Source organism: Clytia hemisphaerica, unplaced genomic scaffold (assembly GCF_902728285.1).
Source record: "Clytia hemisphaerica strain Z4C2 unplaced genomic scaffold, Clytia hemisphaerica genome assembly, whole genome shotgun sequence".
NCBI lineage: Eukaryota > Metazoa > Cnidaria > Hydrozoa > Leptothecata > Clytiidae > Clytia > Clytia hemisphaerica.
This window is the reverse complement of record NW_027104495.1, coordinates 691,289-701,959: the sequence shown is the minus strand read 5'-3', so window position 1 is coordinate 701,959 and position 10,671 is coordinate 691,289. Positions and strand designations below refer to the sequence as shown.

The following is a 10,671-nucleotide window of genomic DNA, read 5'->3' as shown; positions in this document are numbered from 1 at the left end:
ATAACATCTAAATAAAAACGTCTATGATGTTCGACTATTATCAAATCATCTATGTGATAAATCCAAGGATAGGGTACTCAAGTTAAACGTCCTGCCATATGTACGGCCTCCAAAAGAAATACTTTGGCTTCTGAAAATCTACAAAAGCGAAAGTGCACCGAAAAAAATTGATTAAATATAAAATATTCGGGTAAAATTGGTTAAAATTTAAGATAATTTGAACAGTGCAATGATTTTTGAAAAAATTGCATTGTGTATATGGGTCCCATTTCAAATTACAATTTCAATCTTTTTCTGCATTGTAAAGATCTGATTTGTGAGGCCTTCCTTATTTCGTGCCGCTCATACGCTCTTTTTCGATCGAGTACCTCCGGCTGACGAATTACGTGTTTTTTAAGCAGGCTCGGAGATATGCTTAGAAAGAGCGATTGAGAAGGCTAAAAAATGCTTGAAAAATGTTTATATCTTAAACAAAATTGTAGGAAAAATCGGAAAATCGGAAAATTCCAGCCAAAATCAGAAAATGAAGGCAAATATGCTTATAAGTGCAGTGCTTGTAAAAACATAAAAAGTTTCATGCAATACTAAAATGCTGATACAAATTCTGTGTCAACGGCAAAAAGACTCTTTCACAAAGTTTGAAGAATCGTTCATATGATGCTTCCCCACCAAATAAATCAGGAAAATTGTACCATTCCGACATCTAAGAGAACAAAAATGATATTTTCATTTATATTTTAAATTCAGTCGGATATTAACCGAAGTTTGATATATAGGGTTGGTTTAACCCTTTGACACACGGACCACCGGATTGCCCAAACTAGTGTCCAAAACTGCAAACTAATATATCTCGAGATCTAAGTATTCTACCTTCTACCAATTTCTTGTGGGGGATGCAAAATAAATAAATTTCCCAGTGGGGCTAAAATTCCAGTGTATTTTCCTACCGGGGACGAATTTTTTGCCAGATTTTCCAGTGGGGACTGGGGTCCCAGCGGGTCTGTGACACAGGGGTGTATTACAGGCCTAAAATGTCAAATCATCTGATTATGCCTATGGTGAATGTGGTGATAATTATACTTTACTAAAATGATAGGAGAAGAGTAGAAAAATGCAACTTCACTAAATACTCTTAAAGCCATTTAAAGAATTCAAGATACCGTGTTTACCTTTTTGAAAATGAGTGCTATGATGCCTACAGCAAGCCAAAATACTGCAACATATTGATTCTCGACAATAGTTGTTATGGCAGCTAACAATTTTGGTACTACAAATGAGAGTATTTGTCTCATATTTTCATCTAAATTGAACATCTCCCAAAAGTTCTGATCAATTTCACTCAAGAGAACTTCGGCAAGTGTGATGAATAAAGTGTACAAGTTGAAACCTTTACATTGTATGTTAACTGTAATTTTTTCTACGAACTTTATTGCCAATCTCCCGGCGATTTCAAGGTTGATATTCATATTATTGGTGAGTAGGTGACACATCCATTCTTTTACAACCTCGGTCTCACGTAGAAAAGATTTCAGCATCTCTGTGGTCAGTTTCCAAGAGCTACTACTCGAGTTTGAGATTGATTCAGAAACAGCACCAAACCATGACGACTTTTTTTCAACTTTGGTACTAGTATATTTTGGAATTAAGGAAAATGCAATTTGAAACTCATTCACAAAATATTGACCATTTTTGTGTTCGTTGTCATATTTGATTCTTCTTTGATTGAATTCTTGGCGGAAATTAGATACATCTGTGTGAGAGATTTCCATGTCTTCACTGATAAGCTCCAAGTTTGACCCTTCTTTATCTTGATCACTTCTTCTGTAATTATCTTCGATTACCCACAGAAGTTCTTGAAAGAAAATAGCATATCAAAAGATAAATTTTCTAGACTTTTTTGGCCAAAACAGGGAAAAGGAAGTTCCAGTGGTCAGTGGTTTTTCTAACAAGAGATCTTTTTTTATATTCCACCGTCAAACTCAGTGCCTTTTTTAATATGTTTTATTGTTTTCATGAGACTCATTGAGAATAAAAGGATTAGTCTTGGCCTGGCCTCGTTTGAATTTTTATCGTTCATGTCAGACGATTCTAGTTCGCTGGTGATCTACTCTGCGTGGATTTTATAAAGCTTCAATGATTCTCACACATTTTTCAACAAATTAAACTTACTCTGTTTATCGCGTGTCTCTTTACACTCTGTAGTATAGAGAAATTTCAAAGGTAGTTTTTCAGTAGAGCTTGTTTTGTAGTGAATCATAACACTTGTGAAATCCTCTTTTGGTATGGTATACAGATAAAGGTCAGCTTTGGAGGATGTTGTCCGCCTTTCCAGGATGAATTCGTCATATTTGTTTTGATCATTCAATAGTTTGATCCTGGAAATTTAATTTAAAAGAAAATACAGTCAACGTTTTACATGGATAGCCCAGTACTCTTAGGTTCCAAATAAACGGGCCTCCCCGCTTGTTAATTTTTCGATAATTTTCCACCTCCCCAGACCTTATTAGGACCCCCCCCCCCCCCGTTTATTAATCTTTAAGAATATTTTCAGCTGTCAAAGAGAAGGCCCCTTATTTTGCTTTAAATAGCCTGATTTTAGCCTATTTTACCTTATTTTGGGTTGCAGAAGTACAATTTCCAACCCCCCCCCCGGCAATTAGGTTCCCCCCGTTTATTAAAATCTAGAAAATTTTCCACCCCCCCCCCGTTTATTCGAACCCCCCCCCCCCCGTTTACATGGATAGCCCAGTATAATCATCAATGAATGGTTTTTTATGTGGCTCACGACTGTCGGCTAGGCTTTCTATTAACCCGGGTCCATGAACTGAAAGGAACATAAAAAGAACGGAACTTTGGGCTTAGAACCCTAAACGCATTGAAGAATTTTTTCATTTTCAGGTAAATGCTCTTAAAATATGATCTTCCTCTAATCGGATTAATCCTTAGCCAGAAGATGTCATTGCTGAAATCTGAGGCTAGAATTGCTCTGGATTATTTTTCATATTTTTGTCTTTAGTTCTGGTGTTGGGAATTTTCTTAATACTATTGAATTCATTTATGTACTTATAAAAAATGCGTATATCAACCCGGTCTTTTTTTATAAAAACAAAGTCGTATGGAAGAGAAAATGATTCTTCGAGGAAAAAAATGTAAAGCTTTCCAGCCTCATGCAATTCCTGTAGAAATTAGACCTAAAAAACGCAAAAAATGTTTAAAATCAGAACATCCTAAGAACATCTGAAAATTTCAGTATATGGTGTAATTATAAAAGATGACGTATGTTTAATGTGAGTTACCTTTTACTTTCGTTTTGTTCAGACATGGTCGAATTCTTTGCGGGGTTTAGTTTCGTCTTCGTCAAATATCTTCTTACAAATCTCTATAACAAATAATTTGAAATTTTCAAGAAAGAAAACAGTTACGGAAAAAAATTAAGTTTCAAACATCCCTCTGGCTGGGATTTAGCTTGGCGAGTCGGGAATTTAGATACACTAAGATGGACGAAAATTACTATAAAGTATACTCCTGAAGTATTTTCATAAATTTGGCGGAGATTTAATTTTGCAAGTTCTGTCAAAATTCGCCGAATCGCCAAATTTGTCCTCCACCAAAATTAATCCACTTATAAACAATTAATAAACATTAAAATTATTCATTGGTCACTTTCAGCAAAAAAAACAAAAAAATGATGAAGTGACTCTTAACCCTTTAAGTGCCAATGTCGTATATATCAGACATGGGCTATGGAGGGCGAAGCCTAGTTTGAGTTAGAAATCGTCATTTTTGGTCTAACTCGTAGGAATCGGATTGGGCTTCATGGCCAAGTAAAAAAAAATTTAAGTGAGTCGTTTCAGCAAGATTTTAAGCTAAAAAGTAAAAAAAAAAGCAAATATTTGACAGAAATCCACTTTTTTAGATTTTGACCGTTTTTTGACCATTTTTGGTCAACGAGTGATCCAAGAACATCCAAATTTGGCCCTGATTAACTTGATTCTGTCCTCCAGCGAATTAGTTTGAAGTTTTACCACTCGGCACATTTCTATCATTCAGTCAGGTCCGCGCAGCGGGCCTAAAAGAAAGACAATAAACGAGCTTCCAACTCCTTCTAGATTTATTTTTATAGTATATATAGGTAACACGAACAAATATTACAAATCTGCAAAGGTTCCTAGCCCCCCGCAAAAGGACCACAGATCATACCGCCAGGAGGAAGGAACCCCAAATAAGCTAAACAATATTGGCGCAGTAATGACTAAAAAAACTAACTACAGAGGAATAATTATTAACAAAATGAAAAACAAAAAGAGCTAGTAGAGCAAAAGGCTAGAATAACAGTCCCCCAAAACGACTTGTATCACAGATGAATTTTATCATTATGTTCAATATATCATGATTTTGAACAATGCTTAAATCGGAATCGCCATAAAGAAGTATTCTTTCTACACAATGTTTCGGGGTTAAATGGAAACAAGGTTATGTCAAGTTGAAGAAGGCTGTCGAACATAACAAGTCTGTCATTGGAGTAATCAGAGCAATGCATCAGGAAATATTGTGTCGTTTCAACAGAATTACTTTGACAATTGCAGAATGGGTCGATTGTGTCTGCAGAGTTATGTCTAAATTTTTGGTCCCAAAGATGACTGAAACAAAACAAACCCTTAATCGGTTAAGTAGAACCACGCCATCGTTGTCACTATCCCTGAAAACTGAGTTAGCGCAAGGTCTAAAAAATTTAAGAATCGCTTGTTTGAATAATGAAAAAGAAGGAAGATTTCGTATATTTTCGCCAAAGTTATTCCATTCATTGATGCAAAAGGGAAAAAAGGAGGCACGGTAACGTTTAGTACTACAAAATGGTGCCTTGAATGGTGGTTGTATCCTCCGCCCTGCCCTACGTTTCTCCTCCCCTCTTTGCACAATGGCTGCGTTGTTTAAATAAATTTCTGGAGGATCAGTTAGATCCTCCGAGTGAAGTACACTTCAACAGCCTGTTTAGAAAGATCAGGGTTGAAGGTCATTTTCCATTGATGAGCCCACTCACTAACCTTCTGCATATCACTGTTCAATTCGTTTGAACAGCAAATATGATCAAGGATAAGGAAGAATATTGAGTCATCAGCAAAAATTTTGATCATGGAAATAATTCCTTCAGGGAGATCGTTAATATATATCAGAAAGAAGAGCAGTCCTAGAATAGAGACTTGAGGTACACCGGCCAAGACCTCCGTCCAATTGGAAGCTTGGCCATCAAGAACCACCCGCTGCAATCTGCCGGAGAGAAAATTTTGGTGTAATAAGAGAAGGGGCCCGGACACACCATAAGACTTAAGTTTAAAAATCAATCCATCGTTCCAAACTCTGTCAAAAGCTTTAGAAATATCAAGAAATACTCCACGAGTATCTAAAGGTGAATTTGCATCGAAACCTACCAGGATGTCATGCGTTATGGACAAAAGCTGGGACACACAAGAATCACCCTTGCGGAAACCAGATTGAGAAGTTGTAAAGAGATTGTTATTTTGAAAATAGATAGAGTCAAAGATGCATTTTTCAAAGATTTTACCTAAAGTAGGTAGAAGAGATACTGGTCTGTAGTTTTTTACCACACTCTTGTCCCCTTTGTTTTTATAAACAGGAACAACATATGCTTTTTTTCCAATTCGATGGATGACGTCATCAAAACTAAAAATTGAATTTCTCAAGGATCGTTTATCCAATTGTCTTCAAACTTTCACCAAAGATGTATCCTACTAAAGTCGATCATTTAAAAGAAATCTTTTTTCGAAATTCTGAGTACGTCAGCAAAAAATAGGATTTTTCGTTTTTTACTAATTTCATTACAATCAGCGAAAAAACAATTAGGTTACACATCAGGTTAGAAACTACATCATAGTACCCTTCACGTTCAGTCGTTTGTTTGGTCATTTTCTGTCGACTAATGCGATCTAAAAATTATAGTAATTTTCATTTTTTGAGACATGCCATAACTTACCCGAGAATCTCTTGAATGGGAAATGAAGCCACTTATTTCCCATCCAAACCACGTGACCCGCTTGGTTTTCACACAAAATTTTTGAATGCGAGCCAAATCTTAAGGATTCATTTTTTTATTGCTTAAGAAAGGTTTAAGATTTCAGTTTTTTTCTTTTTTTTTCTTATATATAAGTAATAACACGAATATAGAATACAAACACTAAAAGGTTCCAGCCCTCACGCAAAAAACCGCTAGATTATACCGCCAGGAGAGAGGAACCTTATAAAAAGAAAAACGAGAAGAAAAAAAACAATAGAAAGGTAAGGAGAAAAATAAACAAAAAACAAAGTAAATGAGTATCGTGAACAATCAAAACAACGGACCCTCGAATAGAACGGTGTCTTGGATACAATTTACGGTTATACTTCGGGCTTCAGACTCAAAAAATAAAAACACAAACGTTATTTTTATAAGAACATCCAAAACTTTTTGGGTTTCAAACCCAAAATTGTTCTTAACAAGTACTTATTTTCGCTATTTTTGTCCATCTCCCCAAATCAGGTCTTTCTGATTCCGCAAAGCATTAAATATTCTTAAATTGTTCTTAATAATTTTTCCATCGAAGTCTTATGTTCTTATATAGTTTGTTCTTATAAAAAAACGTACACCATCACAAACAGATCTTACATCAATGTAAGACCAAACAGTATTAGTAACTTTGTCAAGTCCAATCAACAATCTCACAAATAAACCTACCACTCAAATTTTGTGCCTTCTGCAATCATACACTCGCTTCGTTCATTAATTTAAATTTATTTTTGTCCCCATTTTGTTTATTTAAGTCCGTTGTCATCAATAATATAATGGATCAAAAAGAGTTCCCTGCAGGGCGCATTATATATAATATAAAGGTATCAAAAAGGCAAATTCCATGGATAACAAAAGTATTTCTAAGCTAGATCCATTGGTAATAATCAAAAACTTTTTTTATATAAAAACATCCAAAAGTTTTCTAATGTTCTTAACTTTTTTTATTTAAGACTAAAAATGTTCTCAACATGTTCTATCTTTCACCATTTTGTGAGTATTTTTGTCCCTTTCCCTAATAAATCGGGTGTTTTAGAGAAAGAAAGCCTTAAAATATTCCTAACCGTCAGTTCCTAATATTTTGGCCATTTTATGTGCTTCTATAGTTTGTTCTTATAAAAACTGTTTGTTTCTTGACAACAAGCTCTTACCTGTAAAACAGAACGATAACAATAGTCTTTGCACAGAGACATGCTAAAAACAAGATAACCATTGAACTTTATTTGCTTGATACGAGCGTTATGGTTTACTGACTTTATACTTAATCTAAAATTATTATTATTTGGTGGTGTTTGCAGAGCAACAATCTCATGAATTTTCGAAAGAAATGTCATCGAGAGGATAATTCTAGATTATTTTTCATGAGACTATCCAATCTGTACTTTAATGGGATAAATTTCCGTTTCGCAGAGATTCAATTTCGCAGCCAAATTATACATACTAGTTGTTAAAATACGCATTATTAGCTCTTCTTTGATGCCAGTTATCATTTTAATTGTAGTTTTTAAATTTGAAATCAGCAACATTTATATTTTTTAAACGGCTGATGTCACGATTTTTAAAACAGTAGAAAAATTTATAATTTTTTCATATTCCTTTTTCTTCTTCATTTTTTCATACTTTAGATTATTCTCCTTGGGAATATCTTTCCAACGGTGTACAACTTTCTAACATAGCATGAATATGGGTGCTGAGGAAATGTTCAAAAAGTAAAGTGTCCACATACTTGTGAGATGGACTTCCCAGCTGGCACACAACGTTGTTTCGACGTTTATCTAACGTTCAGAACGTCCCTATAACGTTAGATGAACGTTGAATCAACGTTGTGTGCCAGCTGGGTTTAATAAATACCAAGATTTAAATGATTGTTTGATCTGTCATGGTCAAAGTGAAATCCAAGAAAATGACCCCGATATCTTACCTCAGGAAAAATGCCACTTAGAGGGAACCGGAGGTATTATGCTATTGTCAACGTTTGCACCATTTTTTATATAAAAATACGCAAATATTTGTATAAAAATAAGCGAATATCAGTAAATACGATTATGCAATTACCCTATTTCATATGATTCGTATTTTTAGTACATGATTTCTTTCAACGTCACTGCAGTAATCAAATTTTATCTTGAAACACTCTTTTGCGAATTGAGATACAGCATGAAGGTAATAAAGATAGATGGAGAGTCGATGCCTTTTGTTCTATTCTGATTTATCATCGGAAGCAAACAGCTGTTTGGTTGCTTTGGGAATAAGATGATTAATTTTGGTTAAACTCGTGGGAATATTTAAGATGAATGAAAAGACATTCCATTTTTAACAAGTATATTGAAATATAATAATAGCCTTGTCATGAAAAATTGAAAAAAACTTCACATCATAAGCACAATACTCTAAACTTCTAGGGGAAGCTGCCCATAAGGCCATCGATAGATTTAAAAAAGAATTACGTGTTACGATTAGGAACCTTGTATCGATCATTTTGTCAGAGTATGGAAACCGCTGCTCACTTAGACGTGAAGATTTTAAGATAAGAAACTTTCAATGATAGTGTGATGCGACTCTCAATGTTTACAAAATGCCAGTCCAAAAATATATCCTTATGAAATTAATATATTCTTTTATCCTTAAATCAGTTGAAACTATTTCGAATTGCATTTTAACTAAGATTTCTCGCAAAATTAAGTTTTTCAAAATCAACGGACCAGCCTCTTTCTGTTCTTATAAATTTACATTTCGGATTTTTTTGCTTCCAATGATGATACATCAAAGAAAAGCCGCTTTGAATAGATTTATAAAAGATTTCAATGACCATTTAGGTCATTACCGAGACGTTTTCTCTCCATCTATATCTTTATTACCTTCATGGATACAGGGTGTCCGGAAAAAAGGTATTAAATTCGAACATGATCCGAGTAGAAGGTTGATGCATGTGTTTAACAAAATGTAAGAAAATATACAGGGTTTCCCGAAAAAAAGTCCTGTAACAAGTAAAAAGTTTTGTGTGTGTGTTTGTCATATATACACAAAACAAATTTCTACTTGACCTCGTGTTCTGAGACAGGACTTTTTTTCGGGACACCCTGTGTACCAACACAATAATTGTTTTTACAACAGTCATCACGATTAAAAAGAATTAACTTTCTTTATAATCTTCATGACTTTAAAGTTATTGAGAATTGGTTTTTGTAAAAGTTTCACGCTTTTTTTTTATAAGAATACACTTTATAAGAATGTCCATGATGAAAATGGCCAAAAAACTAAGAATATGTTAAGAATATCACCATCATGGAATTTTAATACTAAAGCTAGAAATGCCATTTTAAGAGCATTTTCAATCATAAATTATCAATCATCCCCAAGTTAGGCTCACTCCTTTTACAAAAGGGTTCTAGGAAAATTGCCCCCGAGAAAATTGCCCCCCGGAAAACTGCCCCCGGAAAATTGCCCCCCGGAAAATTGGAAAACTGCCCCTAGGAAAACTGCCCCCTAGGAAATTGCCCCCCAAAATTTGCCCCCCGGAAAATCCCCCCCCCCCCCCCCTGGAAAATTGCCCCAAAATTGCCCCCCCCCCCCCCCCCCGCCATCTTTTTTTCCACTTTTTTATAAAATCCAATGAAACTTCAAATGGCCATTGTAGCTGTAAAATTAAGTAGTTTTGAATTACTCTTAGGGTACCTAGTAAACGGGGGTCAGCGGGGGTGGATTGGAAAAAAGGCTAAAACAGCATAATCCGTACAAAAAAGAAAGTTTCAGATTCCGAAAAAATTGATAAGCGGAGGAGGGGTTGGATCAACAATGTCCTGGGTAGAAAATTTTCGAAAAATAGATTATTTTGGTGGGAACTTTTTTTGGGGAATACTGTAATTAATTTTAGCGAATGACAGCGCAAATCTGTTCTATTTCATCTTATTTTGAGCAACTTTGTTGAATTTCAGGGGTTATTTAGCCAAGAAAACTAAAATTTTAATTTTGGTGGGAACTTATTTTGGCGAGTTAGTAAAAATTAGTTCCCTTAGCTTAAGATAGCACGGATAGGGCGCTTAGGGTTAAGAAATGGGGAAAGGTTTTTTTGAAAGTGATTTTATTACTCGACTATCTTTCTCCACCTCATACAAAACTTGTAAAAGTCGTTTTTGAGGCGTCTTTTTTCTTTAAGAAAAAACTAAAAACTAAAACATGCAAAGCAGATCAATGGTCAGCGTGAGGAATATAGTAAGAATGAAGTTATCCATTCCATATGACCAAGAAATTTTGTAAAACCATAAAGAAAATACTTGAATAGCAAAAGAAATACAGTATAAAACACATTGAAATTGACTATCGCTAAACAGAGAAAACGCTTTCTCTGTATTCCATGGTTAAACCACATTATTCCTTATAAAAAGCGTCAACTTAATGAAAATTACGGCTGCAACCTGCAACCGTTGGACCAAAATATAGCCCCAAAATATTCTAGATCTCTTAATCCGTTAAGACGCGATCACGTAAAATTGCGTAATCCAAAATCTCCCAAATGTTGAAAAATTGAGTTAGATTTAGTTTCGAAAAATGGAAAAAAGGGGGGCAATTTTCCGGGGGGCAAATTTTCTGGGGGGCAATTTTTCTGGGGG

General features: G+C 34.8%; 2 long non-coding RNA genes across 2 annotated transcripts; both read right to left on the bottom strand.

Annotated features, from left to right (window-relative positions):
• Nucleotides 1-445: 445 nt before the first annotated feature.
• Nucleotides 446-1,846, bottom strand: LOC136821640 (uncharacterized). Its single transcript, XR_010848783.1, has 2 exons — nt 1,170-1,846; nt 446-703 (listed from the first exon to the last, which is right to left on the bottom strand). It is a non-coding gene; the product is annotated as an uncharacterized lncRNA (long non-coding RNA).
• A 329-nt stretch (nt 1,847-2,175) lies between these two features.
• LOC136821639 (uncharacterized) lies at nt 2,176-6,768 on the bottom strand. Its single transcript, XR_010848782.1, has 3 exons — nt 6,731-6,768; nt 3,297-3,379; nt 2,176-2,375 (listed from the first exon to the last, which is right to left on the bottom strand). It is a non-coding gene; the product is annotated as an uncharacterized lncRNA (long non-coding RNA).
• Between the last annotated feature and the right edge of the window lie 3,903 nt (nt 6,769-10,671).